Raw genomic sequence first — 15,906 nt, 5'->3', positions numbered from 1 at the left:
AATCTAATACATGATTTATAAAACAATGTGCAAAAGTCTTGGGCCACCTCTTATTTCTTTATATTTCGCTTCAAAAAGGCCAGATTTTCTTGTAAGTTTTTTAAGCGGTCTTTTAAAGTTTTTCTTTGGACATTGGACACTTTTATTCATTTTCAGTCCATTTCTTGTACCTGACGATTTTCAGGCACTTACTATTTAAACTTGGTGAATGTTATCTTTAGGCACTTTGTCACTTGCAGCTTGTAGCATAAAATGTATAATGATAACACAGTTTGGCAGGCAGGAAACTGTATTTTTGCACAAACACCGTGACTCTCAAAAAGCTATTAGTCAAAAACTTGACATATCACAGCATGGTGTCCATCTTTTCCTTAAAAAAATAGGAAACTGGAGAAGTGGACAATAATAGAAGCAGTGGCAGTTTAAAATATATCTGCAGCAGGTGAACAGTGTCTGGCAGTCATTTTCTCAAGAAATGGGAATGGACATCTAGCTGACAGATGCATCTGGCCCTTCAAATGAGTCGTCTACTGTTTGCTAAAGCCTCATGAGAAATGGTCTCAATGCAAAAGCAGCTGCCAAGAAGTCCTTCTTAAGAAAGAGAAAGAAAGGCTGATGACACTGAACTTATGGAGTCATGAATCCAAATTCAAATAGTTGTCTGCGTACAGAAGTGGTCAAGTAAAACACGGTGGAAGCTCTGTCATGGTTTGGGGCTGCTTTCAGTCAGCAGTTCTGGAAAGTGTCTGATTGGCGACTTCATTTTTCAACATGATCAAAACACATTACAGTAATAGTATACCTGGATACATGTATAAACACACTGTCACTCATGGATTGACCTCCCCAAAGTCTGTAGCTCAACACTGCTGAAGCAGCTTTATCTTGACAGAGCAAGGAAAAAGAGGCAGCCAACATCCAAAGATCAATGATCAGTGCAATTTTTCAAGAAACATAGGTACTTTACTCTTAAATTACTGTTAAATTAAATAAAGACATTATATATTACCTGGTTAATTGTTAAGCTGGCATTAGCTGAAGGGTAAACATTTTCAGTTTCAGGTGTTTTCTGTAGCTTTAAGTTGCCTGGATCAGTTAGACAGCAATCATAAAAGATAAAATAAAAATCATTAAAGCCTGTTTGTCTTAACACAACCGTTGGGCTCATTTAAACTTTGGATAAAGACAATAGAACAAAATTGCACTGTCACTGTAAAAATTATTAATATAGAAGAAGATGTTATTTGTACACGCTTCTTAAAATCCACATGCTTCACTTTGTCAACTGACGATGTGTCTCTTGGAGAGGTGCTGCCTATGGTCCACCATATACTCTGGAGTTGACCTGCCACCTCATTGTGACTAAAAAAGTGGAAGGTTAGAGTATGATGCCGCAAAATGTTACAGTTGGTGACTGAAAAAACATAGTGATCCGTAAAACCAAAAATGCCCAAATTTGCAATAAATCCCAAAACCAGCCAGCTTCATGTTTTCCTTTTAGAAACTCTGTTAGGTCATAAGCATGGGCTCACCTCTGTTTACTATCCCCCTCCAAGCAGTGAATTCATCCTAGCTAACGTGTATATGTGTACACCTCTGTGTACTTGCCTGGTACAGTGTGTGCGCCAATTAGTGTCCCACTCCAGACTGTTTATCAAACTAAGAAAAAAGGTCGGGCTGTACTTGAAAGGAAAAAAAAATTACCCGTGTCTGTATGTGTCCTATATGTTTACACGGTTGTGTCCATGCATGCGGGTGTTTATCCTGCTAGGCCTGTGATGTCAGCTCTGTCTGGCGACAGTCTGATTAATGTCTGAATGTTTTCCAGCTATTTACCCCAGAGCCTGAGCACTGGGCACACACTCTCAACAAGGAACAGAGGGAAAGGGGAAGAAACGTCAACATGTAAAAAGTGGAAAGAAGTATAAAGATGATAGTTGCAAAAACAAAATGAAATTAAAATGAAATTAAATAAAAAGCTGTAAAAGAAGGAGGGAAATTTAACAGAAGGATGTGGGAAAGCATCTGTTTTTATTAAGATGGACACTGCAGTCATTCTGACTTCCCCGGACTTGATGACTAATGTTCAAAATATCATTGATAGTGATCCAGTACTTTGTAGTTACTCAGAGAACAGAGTGACGCCAGAATTTCAGCAGCTTGTAATTGGACCATCTGACTCATGTGTAATAAGGGGAGCCTGGCAATCACAGGATTTAGGAGTTACTAACAGAGTCTCCAGGTTGTCCTTACTTTGTTTGCCAATAAAAACATAAAAAATAAAATGTTTTGTCATTCACGCCTTTAGAACTTCCTAATTCTCCTCTTCTATGCTCACCTCCTCACTCTCACTATCTGTCTTCCTGTCTTCTTACTTGCACACTTTCAGATTGATTCCCAGCTGGCCCCGGAGAGAGATTTATTACCACAATTGTTGAAGAATCTTGGGGTTTTCAACAGATGAGCAGATATTAGCCGATCGAGCTAAAGGTCTCGTCCTCCTTTGGTAAAAGATACCATCCTGACTAAGTAAACATGCTGTCTAGATGGCAGGGCGAGGAGAAGAGCAGGATAGAGGTGGCGATGATGCTGTAGAGAACGGGTATATTTGTTTTGTGATTAGCCAGGAAACAGCTCTCAACTCCTTCTATGTAGTCTGGAGTTAATTAGCAGAGCTATTATCAAGCTTTGTTCATCCGCACAGATAAACAGACAGCAGCTCTAATCTAACTGCGCTCTGACGTAGTCTGGGGATCTAATATATTAGATTTGTTAGCTAGCACTGCAAATGGTTGCACCCACCCTACATCAAATGAGCACATCATAGATTAAAGAGTTTAGGAGGAGTGGTGCCAGTGTGTCATTTTGCTGACTGCTTTAGTACGAGCTATCAGCTCATAGAAGCATGTGATCTGTCTTCATGTGCATGTTTGGCTGCATGGATCTAAAATAGAGGTTGAAAAAACAGAGATGTCATTATTCAAAAGTGTCTTTGTCACTTTCTTTCTTCCCTTCTTCTTTTTTTTTCTCCTCGGCTGCCATATTAGCAACTGTCCTGATTGTGTCTCCTTGGACTCAGACATCACAGCCACACCAAATCTCCTGGAAGCACGAGGCAAAGGAAGAAGAATTCGGCTTAGCCGAGAGACGGGATGGATATCGGGGCCCCTGCAGAATCCCCTCCTCCCCCTCCCATCTCTTTTTCACTCTCTCTCTCGCTGACTTTTCATTCTGTGCCGTGGAAGATTTACTGTAATCTGGCAGATCAAAGGCGAGCATCGCAATCCTATTCCCCTAATCCAGTTTGATGGTGACTTTTGCACATGTAATAACACTGGCAAAAAGAGAGATCGCTTTTAAGCACTGCTTTTTTTTTTTCCTCCGTCTGTTGTCACAGTAATAATCATATTTATAAAAACAGAGTCAAAGCCAGTGCTATTTTAGTCCCTGATAACACTTTGCATTAATAATCATGTCACAACTGATATTTTTCACCCTATCATACTTGTAGTATGCATGCTGCTGATATCATCTCTTGGGATTTTCATTTGATACAAACCTAACCAAAATAAAGTTATTACTGAAACATGCATCATGTTTGACTGCTAAAATTGATGTTTTAATAAGTTTTTATAATTTATCAATTAATACCTGTATTTCTTTTCAGCGCCAGGCAAAGAGGGATTTGCCATTAAAACATCTGGTAATTCTTAAAGTTAAAAAAAAAATGTAGTCTGGCATCCAGTGACCCCTACGGGCTCTTAAGAGGCTTTAATCAGGTTCCTTTCATATCTAACAACCCACAAAGATGTAACTTATTTGATTTGGCTAAGTAGGAAACAATTAGCACTGACATCCCTTCAAGGCATTTTCTAGTTCCTCTCCCCCCCAGCGCTTACTTCTCCTCTCACTGAGACCTCTTTGAAGGGGCAGATGACAGTAGGAATCAGGAACCAGTTATTTCTTTTAATCCTTACCTCTAATTTCTGCCACAGCAAGGTGGAAACAGAGGAACATTACTCTGCCTCTTTATGTCTCTGTTCTTCAAAAATGGCCATGATCATCGCCCTGGCTTTCCCTCCTCTCTGACATCATCCTGCCAAAGAAAAAACCAAAAGAAACACTCATCTTAAGTGTGTTTATTTTAGTATCCAGACGCACTAATGCACTTTCTGTGACGCCTTTCCTCTTTTGTCCTACCTTTCTTTTGCCAATAAGTGCTTACACTCGCCGCTTTGATCTATTTGATTTTATTATTTCTATGTGGCTTTCTCTCCTATCTCCCCGTTTTCAGGCCAGTGGCAGTTATCTTTGAAGTCTATTATGCATTCACGCAGCACTCCTTGCTGACATTGTGACCAACAAAGCTATACACGTTCTGTTTTTCATATGTCACACCTGTTTCACATGCATCCTAAACTTGATTATTTACATTCACTGCTACAATTGTGACACATCTCCACAGCAAACACCGTGTGAATGTTTCAGCACTTCTACTTAAAGTGTGCACAGCTTGTTAATCTTAATTGTTCTGATCATATTTGACTTTTTGCAGAGTTGGACTTGTCTCGTGAAAGGATTGCAGAAATACAAAGCAGATGAAATGCACATGATGGATTCATTTAAAATCAATGCGTTGGCTTTGCTTAGATTTCAAAATGATTGTCAAATTTCATTCTTTCATTGAGTCAGAAACTTTGATTGTTCCATTAATGCATACTGCTGGTTTAATACACAGTCTGCGATGTGTTCAGTGTCTAATCTTTTGTCATGAGAACTGTGTACTGACTGAAGGAGTGGGGAGTTTCTGTTTTCACGAGAGGAAACCTGTGGAGTAGATAGCCCCTAGTGGTGACTTCAGTAATTGCACTTTGGCAAAATGAATAGCTTGGGGTTATATTGCAGTTTGAAAAAGTAGCTCTATATTTGATTTGATTTTATAGTTATTTTATTTTATTCATAAGTGGGAAATATTTAGAAAAAGAAACATAAGACTTGAGGATAAAACTATTACTTGCAATATAAACTGTAATATTGTGTGTCTTTAATTAAAATTTGTGGATTCACCGACAAACCTGACAAGTTATTCATTTATAAAGATTTTTCTTTCATAAGCGATATGGAACTAAAAAAAAAATCTGTTTTAAAAAACCTGACACAGCTCAGGTCAGAGTAAAGTGTGACGTATTGCTAATAAAACAGGCTTTTGTCCATTAAAGGAGTCTCTTGCAGGGCATTCAGGTTTATAGTCAGATTTATTTTAAGCCGTCATGAGTTACAGTGGTCTGTGACAGTGCGTTCTGAGTAATCCGGCATATTTCTTACTGTTTATATAGCATTTCACCCTCAGTGTATTTTCTTTGGTGTGATGTTGACAATGTGTACTTTTGAAAAAGCTCTCAAAGTGGGGGAAAAAAAGCCAATTTGATGAATCACGAGTGGTTGTCAGCAATTATCGGAGTAGAAATATGGAGAGATGGATTGATAGAGTTTTGTATAAGACGGATGACTTGACAGTTTGATGAGATGAATGTGCGCGTGGGTGGAGATGATCATTGGGCATGTTTTAGTAAAATTAGGGCATATTCCCGTGTGTGCGTGTGTCAGCAGGGGCGGAGGCATGGGCGTGTGAGTGCTCATGCTTGTGTGTGCGAGTTGCAGAGGTCCTGTCAGTGAACAGTAATGATTAATGGGGCCTCTGCCACATGTAGGAGCCACGGACTAAAACTCTACAGCCTAACTGGAGCATAGCATACCTTACCTCTTCCTCTTTCTTTGGTCCTCCTTTCCTCCTTGCCAGCTTTATTTTTGTTTTGTTTTTTTGTCCCACCTCCTTGCCATTTGCTTGTTTTTACACCTGTTTGCGGCGCTCTGAGCCACAGTGTTTTCTTTTCCTTCAAACTGCGCAATCTGTAGCGTGGCAAAACAGGGTGGCACCATGGAGAATCGACTCTTAATAGGGGCGGAAGAAAGGGAAGCTTGGAAGTGCAACAGAGCAAATTCAAATGTTTGTTTGACATGACAAATAAAAATGCGAGCTAATCGATGATTGATGAGCTCCTGTATTGCTAAAACAGTGACAAACACAATGTTACTTTTGTATATTTTGGTTGGAATTTGGACAAAGCTGAAAGTCTCAGGTCTTCTTCTGGTTTGGTGAGGGGAGACCTCCAGGTGTCTCCAGCTGAATGTGGGGTCAGTGCTTTAAATGACAAGCAGTGGTCGCACTGGTCGTGCTGGGCCATTTGGTCTCAGTAACTTGTCAACAGCAGCGTGTGTGGTAGGTGGCCGCAAATGCTATGAAAGTGACGACGGGTGCTTTAAGTGACTTTTGGCCAAACTGTAACTGTACAACCAGTAGTGCGTGTGTGCGTGCATGAATATCTATGTTCACAGCATCTATGTGCTCAGCTGACACGACGAACACTGATCAACATTTAGTTGAATATAGACGGGCATGGCAGAGTGTGACAGATTACCATTTGGGACTTCTCTCTCAGTATTACACACACATAATGTGTGTGTGGGCGTATGTCTTGCCAGAGGGGCACCTGCGTTTTCTGCTTCGCTAAGGCAGCTCTTATGATGTGTCAGCCACCGATATTAAGTTATATAAAGTCTAATCAGGAAGCTGTGAGACAGCATTTTATTTTTTTACAGGTTTGGCACAGATGAGGGCCAACACAATGAATCACCAATATGAACCCAGTGAACCAGGATTCATTAACCAGATGCTAACCACAATGTAGTAAAATGTACTGGAGTCATATTCTTTCGTGTTGCGCTATATTCATATAGACATCTCATCATAATCTGCTATTTCTCATTGTGCAGAGATGTGAATGCAAGTCTTCTTTCGTCTTGTTACTGTATTCATATTTAACTCCTTTATCATTAAAACTCAGACTTTTATTACATATCTTGCTTCCGTTTTCACATTATTCTATTGCTTATATTTATTCTTGCTGTAACTCATTTAATTTCACTACCATACAGCTTGCTTTTGGTCTTTATTTGTAATTCATTCGAATCCATCCACACAAGCTTATTTAACAAGGGATAAACTAGAAGGATGGGAAAGAGGAAAGCTTAGTTCAGAAAAACCCTGGCAGCCTCACAGATGTGGACAGGCAGCTAATTTAAATAATCCAAATGTGCCAGCCTGAGTTAAGCACCTGCACAGTGTAAATCTGAATTCAAGTAACTTTCCCCGGAAACTTAACTTTGGTATTTAAGTGGCTAACCAACTGTGAATCCAGCCCATTGTCAGAATGCGCGTGTATTATTTACAGCATGCATGCATGTGTATCTGCATTTCCTCCTGCTTCTTTTGCTCATTTCTCTATAACCGCACGGGTCCTCGCTTCAGTTCAGAGTGTTGAGGCCCGGCTTTGTGCGCAGAGCTGATAAGCACACAGAATATGAAGGACTTGAGCTCATTGCACTTGTGCAAAGAGTTCCCCTCCTGCGTATCCACTTACTAAGGTTTTTTTATTGAATAAAATAAAAACTATTGCTGCTGTCGGTTGGTAGTGGGGATATCCTCATATGCAAATACTGTCCAGCAGGTCAACAGAAGCAATTCTCCTGCTCTTGGTGCCTATAAATAAAGAGGGATATTAATTTTTTGAAAACAATTCAGAGAAAATACTTTTAAAGTTTGTTCCGTTTACTTTTCAGACCAGACTTTTACTGCTTTTGGATATCAATTTGGGTTTATTATAGGTATGTGTCCATAAAACTAGAGTGTACTGCTAGTTTTCACAACAATGTCATATCTGTATTCAATTACAACCTTGTGCTAATGATTATGTACATGATGTCACAGTGAAATTTCACACATAATGTAACTCAAGCAGGCCCCAAGGTCACAAACACAACACACGCACCACTTCTTAGGATACTGTGTCCAATCTCTGCTCCACAGTCGCACACAAAATGAGCTCATGGCTCGGAGCTCCGCTGGCACACTGCGCATGCCATTCCTATCCTCTGATGGAGCGAACTTTATTTCAGGAAGATGGGCTCATAATCACTGTGCCACTCTGCTTGTTATCCTTGTTATCCTCTCCCACTGCCACCAGTGACAAGCACAATCCCACCTGGACCCCACCATTCCTGAGGCATTAGAGAGAGAGAAAGAGCTGTTTGGGCAAAAATGCTTTACAGCAATAAAGACAAACAGGAAAAAGAGAGAAGTAAAGCCTGGCCAGGAACATTTGAGGTAATGGGTAGTGAGAGAGAAGGAAGCAAATGAGAATTTAATTTGGAGATACAAGCATCATGTGGCTATTCCTGGTTAGCAGCAGTGAACGCTGCTGCAGGCAGGGCTTCTCTTATCTCCTGTGCAGTATATTCTAGAGTGATAATAGCCTCTCATTACAGAGCTACAGCCCTGGGGAGACTTTGTTACCAGCTCCAGTCACCACATCACAGAAGGCTATCCCTCATCACACAGTAGAAAAGTGGGTGACGAGGGGGCCTTTTTCATGTGCAGATATTCATAATTGCACATGAGCAAATGGGCGACCTAAACAGGAACAGGCAGTCCAATGTAACAAATATTAACAAAAAAAAAACACACAGCCACCCCCGCCTGCAGTTTTACTGGACGCCCAAGTGTCTAGTGCAGAGGGAACAGGAACAGCTGTGTGTCCAGTCCAGCCCGAGTCCAGTCCAAGTACCGGCAGAGAGACAGACAGTGCCCCCTGCTTAGCCCCATAATCTGGCATAATGCCTTCACTGTAACTCAAGCTCTCATGTACAGGGAGGGACACATAGCCAATTCCCATCGAGTCCCATCTTCTACTCCCTACCAGCTGGCAAGACCTTCCACCTTACTGGTAGTTAACACATTTCACCCATGCCAAATACCGTAATACCTCCCATAGACGAACATATCCACAATATGAATAAACCCTCGCGCTGCTAGCTGACGATGTCCAAAGGCACCTGTTGTCATTCCCGTGAGACTGGCACGGCTGGTGACAAACATGCACAAAGTTCACTCCTATCATGAAATCAGACTCAAGAACAGATCAGCACAGGAAGAGGTGACGGTCAGAAGTTCACAATTTCAGAAATGTGAGCCTGGCATAAAACACACAGAATTTGCACTTGTTTCCCTAATGTGCATTCATGGTAATGAAAACGCTTTGCCATCAGACCGAAGCAGGCTTTGCATGCAGTCTACCTCAACCTATATGTGTGCACGTGCACAAAGCTGTCTCTATAACCAGCTAGCTGAAATAAGAGCTCAGGCCCCCTTATTTCAAAACAGGTTCTTGTTGTTTTTCTGACAGGCCTCCGTTACCTCCGCCAAGCTGTCCCACTGAGATAAGCTGGCTGGCATTTTCATCATTCTGGCCATACTGATTGGACCATTATCATAAGAAAGAGGCTGAGAATCCAGGAGGCCTTCCCCCTGGATGCTGATTCATGTTCAAAGTTGGGATTAGCAATCTCACCCCTCAAATCCCCTCAAACAAGGCAGGGCTGAGCGGGCAAATGAAGCAAACATTCAACAGATAAAGAAGAGGACTCTCATGACTCACTGGAGGGAGGGATAAATTGTTAGTGGCAAGAAAGAATAAAACTTTGCTGTAAAGTGCAGCCACATTCACACATTTTTTGTTTATTTATCTTTTTCTTTTCTATTTTTATGACTCTCTATTATTGATTTAAAATTAGTACACGTGTGAGAATCACTCCTTTTTTTCTGGGCCAAAAAATAACTGGGGAATAGCAGTATTTTTTAAATATTTATAGCATTTCCTTTGAAATTCATATAGCTCTGACTCAAAACTGAAGGAAAAGAAGAATTTGCATCTTTCTCCCACACAGTGACAGCTAGAATAGGCTCCACCCACCCTGATACAATAACAGAACTGACATCCTAAGGACTGCGTGATTTATACTTGAAACGTAATTGTAAAAATATACTTCTTACAAACGATTGTGTTGTGTTAAACACATGAATCAACTTTCTACCTCAGCGACTATGAAGTGCTGTCAAGAGTTCCTGTTAAGTTCCTATGCTGAGTAAATGACAGAAAGTAGAAAGGTGTGAGCAAGGGAGGGGGGGGAGCAGTGCATAAGGAAGCTGAGATATGTGGTCAAGTCGTGACTTTGTGTCTTTATCTCTCATTCTCTACAAGCCGAACTCTCCGTTTCCCCAAACTCATCACAAAGCTTTGGGGATGTTCGGTGCTGCCTTGCTGCCCTGTGCCAGTACAGTAAAAGTGCAGCGTTAACAGTTTTACAGCGAGACAAACCTTATCATTCTCTTCCAGTGTCCCTGTCTGTGCTGATTACAGAGGTGAACAACCACTTGGGTTAAAGTCACAAACCAAGAGCTTGTTTACACTGACATTCACGCAGGTTCTGTTTTAAAAAGTATTGAATGTGTCCAGAATAACAAAGCATAAATATCATTTCCTGCCAAGCATAACACAACTACATAGAAATTAAGACTTTCTTTGCAAAACATCTTTTGAAGTCTTCTGAGTGAAGAACAGACCACATCTGTTTGAAAAGGGAGGAGCTATGCCAATTCTCAGCATTCAAGTTGTCTGTGTTTAGTCTTCACTTTGTGCCATCTTTATGATCACTGTCTTTAAATCTGTGTTTGAAAATAAAACGGAGGGCTTTAAAACATCTGCGAATGCTTGCGAGTAAAAAGATGGAGGAATGGGTAACTTATGTGCACTTATTTCTGCATGTTTCATATCAATTCAGTAATGGCAGGAATGTTCTCTACTAAGGAAATGAGACAATGTGTGGCAACGCGAGGCCTCTTACAATCAGCAGGCACCTTTTCTTCTGTGCTGATGTGAAAGAATTGGGATATTAAATGAGAACAAAGCACAGTCTTCTCCAGGTATCTAAATGATAGATTATTTAAATTCCAGCTCATAACTCACAGAGAAGAGGTTAAAAATATGGGAACATTGTAATTACGCTCTCACTGGGGGAGCCTTGGCTCATCAGCAGCCACCACTCTGAGGTTTAAAGCGAAATGATCCTTGGACCAGGTTAATAAAAGGATAAATCCTGCGTGTAAGTAAATGACTTTTCAGTCCCCTTCGGCTATGCAAAGTCATTCTAAAAAAGTTTACAGCCACGTTTCAAAACTGCAGTGGCTCCCAAACTTTTTTTGCTAGGCCTCCTTTGGTTTACAAGAAAAATGTTTGCGTCCCCCCCCCCCCCCCCCCCCCACCCACCCACAAACACATCCTCCAACCACACACACCCATATTTTGCTCCATTGCGGTTTATTTCACACCTCAAATATTTAGTAAACAGTTAAGCAAATACAAGTAATCTGCAATAAATTACTGGTAGCAAGAAAATAAACTACTAACCCTTGTACACTACACCCGTACCTACACGGGTATTTTTGAAAACGCAGCTGTTTCGTCCACACATAAACGGCGTTTGGAATCACCGAAAACGAGATTTTTTAAAACTCATTTTTTGCGTTTACGTGTGGACGAGGAACACAGAGTTCGTCACGCAACGTTAAAGGTATGTGCCTTTTTTTCACGTCACGCTGTGCGCCACATTATTGTTTACATGAGATGAATTGCAGAATGGCAGATATTCAGATTAACAGTATTTTGTCTCTATCTTCAGGTTTTGCACGCTTACATATATACACGCAGTTACTGTCCCTCCATTTAGAAAGGCAGAGGCGTCACGGTGTAATTATTTTACATGTAGCTGTTTTTTTCCTGTGTAATAATATTCAACATTGCTATCAATACATTTTTCAAAAAAATGCCTCTCTGTGCAAAATGGGTTTAAAAACATAAACAACTGTGGGATACTGTTTGTCCGTGATTTGAACCGAGGGAACAAATCGTGGCAGGAATGGCCTGATGTTATTTGTATCCCACTGTAACTTTACTGTATAAAGAGCTAACATCTCGAAAATGTCAGGAGCAGTTAGTCATTACAACAAGTGTTTGTAAAGTAAAAATCAAGAATATGGGATACTGGTTGATTGATTTGAAGAGCCCAGCGGTGCTCCCGACAAAGGGAAAACCAATTCTGCAGGGGAGACCTACCTTGGCACTTGTGCAGGTGAAACCAAAGGGAAGATGTGCTTCACCATATTTTCTCGTCTTTGGCTTAGAATGAAGTTGGTTTGGAAACATATTCAGCGATGCTTCATCTCCTGCTTTGCGTTTGTGTGGGCGCCCTGTGCTAGCAGTGTCCAAGCGTTGTTTTTGTGTTTTGTTTTTTTTCCCATTTTCATACCGTGCCCCCCCTGCAATGGCTCTGTGCCCCCCCCCCCACAGGGGGCGGGCCCCACACTTTGGGAAGGTCTGCACTACTGCAACATATATGTAATCTCATAGCATTTAAAACTAGATGACATCTAGTTTTGGTAAGTACCTAGATGCTGTCCCCTCTTCTATTTTACCCAAAAAGCATGATTTTTTTTTTTGCATCAATGGATGCAAAAGCAGGTTGTGTTTAGTGATAACATTTTTCTAAGTGTGCCTAAACACATGCTTTCCATTGCTTCTGTTGTAACACCAGTGCTGCTTGAGAACTGAGGAGCATAGCCGTTCATACTGGTTCTCAGGCCTGCTGATTTAATACAGAGATTTCTCCAAATTCTCTGAATTGTTTACTAATATTATAAACTGCAGGTCATTAAAAGCATAAATTCTTTGCCATTTTAAAATGAGGATCTTCACTCTTAGATATTTACTAACTACTCTACATATATATATCATGAAGTTTCTGGCCCTTTGAGACCGTCTTCTTCTTCTCAGTCAAGTTACTAATGAATCTAATTAGCTTATGAGTTATGGCATTACACATCTTTACATTCTTTTAAACCTGCTGTTTTGAAACTCAAAATGAGTATGTATTTTAACAAAAAAATGCACAAGTACATAAAATAAATATACTTGTGCATTATTTGCAAATGACTGCATCCTGTTCGGTACGCATATGTATCGAACAATACAACATTTGTAATTTATTTTATCAATTTTTGAATTTGCGCTTGTTTTTTTGCTTTCACTTTGCAATCGTGCGAACTGTGTATAGAGAGCGACAGTACTGATTGGTGAGTGATGATAATTTGTGCACCAATTCCTCTGACATCGTCATATCAATCGTTAGCTTACTATGCAAACATGACAAGTGAAATCTCCCTCAGCTTAAACATGTGAGAGGTTGATCGCGCAGAGAATCGCTGAGCTTATGTGAGTGCGTGTGTAAAAGCATTTCAGTTCTGCTGAGCCAAATAAGACAGGTCAGGGTGAAGAAGTGACAGCCAAAGAAAAGCTTACCACAAAACGGAGAAGTTATGACAAATCAGACTATAAGGCAAAAAGAAAGTGCAGCTTTATGGTTTCATGGACAAAAGAATTTCTGTGGCTGCAATATGACGAGCTAAATAACCAGGACTGCACATAAGTGGTCCGCAGGTGCGTATTCGCTGTCAAAATAAAAAACACGCACAAGGGTTAGGGTTAAATTTAAAAACTGTACTTTTGAGTTAAAATATATATTTATAATTTTAATAAATGACAAATTAAAAATGCATGAACATTTTTTTGTATCGAAAAAATATCGAACCGTGACACCAAAGTATCGAACCGAACCGAACCGTGAATTTTGTGTATCGTTGCACCCCTAGTATGTATATATATATATATATATATATATATATATATATATATATATGAAGCATCCTGTCTTTTTGTGTGGCTGAGAAGTGTTAATGTAAATAAAACGGAGTAACGCTAGCATGTTGATGCTTTCAAGAATCACAATGGTCAAATCCACAGTGGCCATTAATTGTAAACTAGAAGATCTCACAGCAGAATATAATTTATCATTTTTCATTCTGCATGAACAAAACCACTTAATGAACTCGGGACAATATTGATTCCCGAGTTACACGCTCACAATCAACACTTTAATCACTCTGTTAACACTTTTTTTTTTTTGCTGCAGCAGTGCTAACCTCAGCTGAGAAAATCCCGGTGTTATTCAAAATATATCACTAATTAATTACATTAACGAATGGAACAGCTTGCAGCGTGCCAGTAATTAAAGCTAGAGAAGGAATATATGATTAACATTTAGTAGATGAAAACGACCATGATTATTCACACTGAGTTCATTAAAAACCATGTAATCCAATGGGAATATCAATATGGAGCGATATTGCAAATGCAAATGAAATAAGGCAATGGTGGCAGTTATGGCTCAGCACATGAAAATGGTTATAGCTCGGTGTATTATCAGGATCAAAATTTATAGATTGATTCATGTCGAGAAAACTGGTGTTAAACCCAAAGGGTTTGATACAGTACTCGTCCTGATGGACAGCTGTACACAATCAGTGTCTTTTTTCTTGCATATGTGTGTGATTCTGCCTTTTTGAGTCTTTCTATTTTTCAAGTTAATCCAGATGAGTGCAGTTGTGGTCCTAGCAAACAGCAACTGTTCTGTATTGGTGATTTATCGTTTGAATAACTAGAAAAAGGCTCCCCAGCATATGGCACAGCTCTCTGTAAGTCAACTAGCACACTTAAAAACACATTAAACCGAAACGGTAAATAAGAAACACTTGGCTTTATTGTTGCTTATTGTTCCTGAATCAGCATGGAAGTTAAATCCTCTTGCTTCCCTCTTTTCAAGGGATTCAGTCCAGAGAGAAGAAAAGAGATTTCACCTGATCCATATTAATGTGTAACGGTTTTTGAGCAAAGCTTATCTTTTAATGTTTGCCTCCCCCTCCATTTTGCAATCACATTAAGCAGCTCTGAAAGCCTCTGCATGTTGTTTGCATTACTGTCGCACATACGAGAGTATCAAGTGTGCAAGGATTAGAGTTAAGAGAAGGATAAACCCATACCTGGATCACATTAGACATGGCAAAGCAGCTGGGATCACACGATGTAGCAAGCAGAGTCATTAATGTATTTGACTGTTGGGAGAACAGGTGGAATATGGCAGATATTGCAATTAGAAACATAATTAATAATTAAGAATATAAGGATTTGGTTAGAATTAACAAAAAATCAAACCAAAAAATTAAATTAAGTAGGACCTATATTTGCTAGAATTTTAAATCTTTCCAGATATTTATTATTCTTATCCCTCTTTTTTATACAGGCTTCTAATTTTTTGTTGGTGATTATAGTTGCTGGAAATTATAAACACCACCGACAGCAAATTATATCAGCAGTTAATTATTAAGTAATTAACTTACCCAATGGCTGTAATTGTCTGGTTAATAGGCTCTTGGCAAGTTGGTATTATTCTTTGCCAATAAGAGAAAGAATCACTGGCCCACCCGGTTGGAATCTTGCCATTAGGTCAGTGATGAAACACACTGGCCTATGCTGTCGCATTGTCTCAACTCAAACGTTAAACACCATACATTTGTTAAAAATTAGACTTGCTTAAACTGACGTCAAGTTTTCGTTTGATCTTTGATTATAATGGGCCTTTTTAAAGCAGTCAAAAACCAAAGCGGATATTTTGGCATAGCAGTGCAAAGAACATATAGGTGTAATTGGTAACATTAAGAGAAATTCCATTTGGATGAGCTAGTTCCAGCGTCCAAATGTTGGCCCGCCGTTATAGTTTACTGGAACTCGCTGGTAATGATATTTCACCCAGTGTTTTTCTTGCTATGACAAGTCAAAATATATTCAGTGAAAAGGCCTATTCAGAATTAGCCAAAAAAGTGTCATGATCTTTATAAATGCCATGATCTTAAAGAAATACCTATAACATTACTCAGTGTTTCTTCTAGAGCCCTATACTTTTGTCCACCCTCGGGGCTTTGAGATCCTGCACACATGTATTGATCTGACTCCGTCTTGGCTTGGGTGTAATCAAAGCTTTGCCACTGATCTGTGCAAGACT

General features: G+C 39.8%; 1 long non-coding RNA gene across 1 annotated transcript in view; it reads left to right on the top strand.

Moving 5' to 3' along the window:
- Positions 1-3,590, top strand: part of LOC143419975 (uncharacterized) — a 102,061-nt gene extending 98,471 nt beyond the window's left edge. Inside the window, exons 2-3 of the long non-coding RNA XR_013099999.1 lie at positions 2,390-2,506; positions 3,048-3,590. This is a non-coding gene — a long non-coding RNA (uncharacterized LOC143419975). The remainder of the gene's footprint in view (positions 1-2,389; positions 2,507-3,047) is intronic.
- The last annotated feature ends 12,316 nt before the right edge of the window (positions 3,591-15,906 follow it).

Source organism: Maylandia zebra, linkage group LG8, assembly GCF_041146795.1.
Source record: "Maylandia zebra isolate NMK-2024a linkage group LG8, Mzebra_GT3a, whole genome shotgun sequence".
NCBI lineage: Eukaryota > Metazoa > Chordata > Actinopteri > Cichliformes > Cichlidae > Maylandia > Maylandia zebra.
This window is presented reverse-complemented; position numbering and strand designations above follow the sequence as displayed.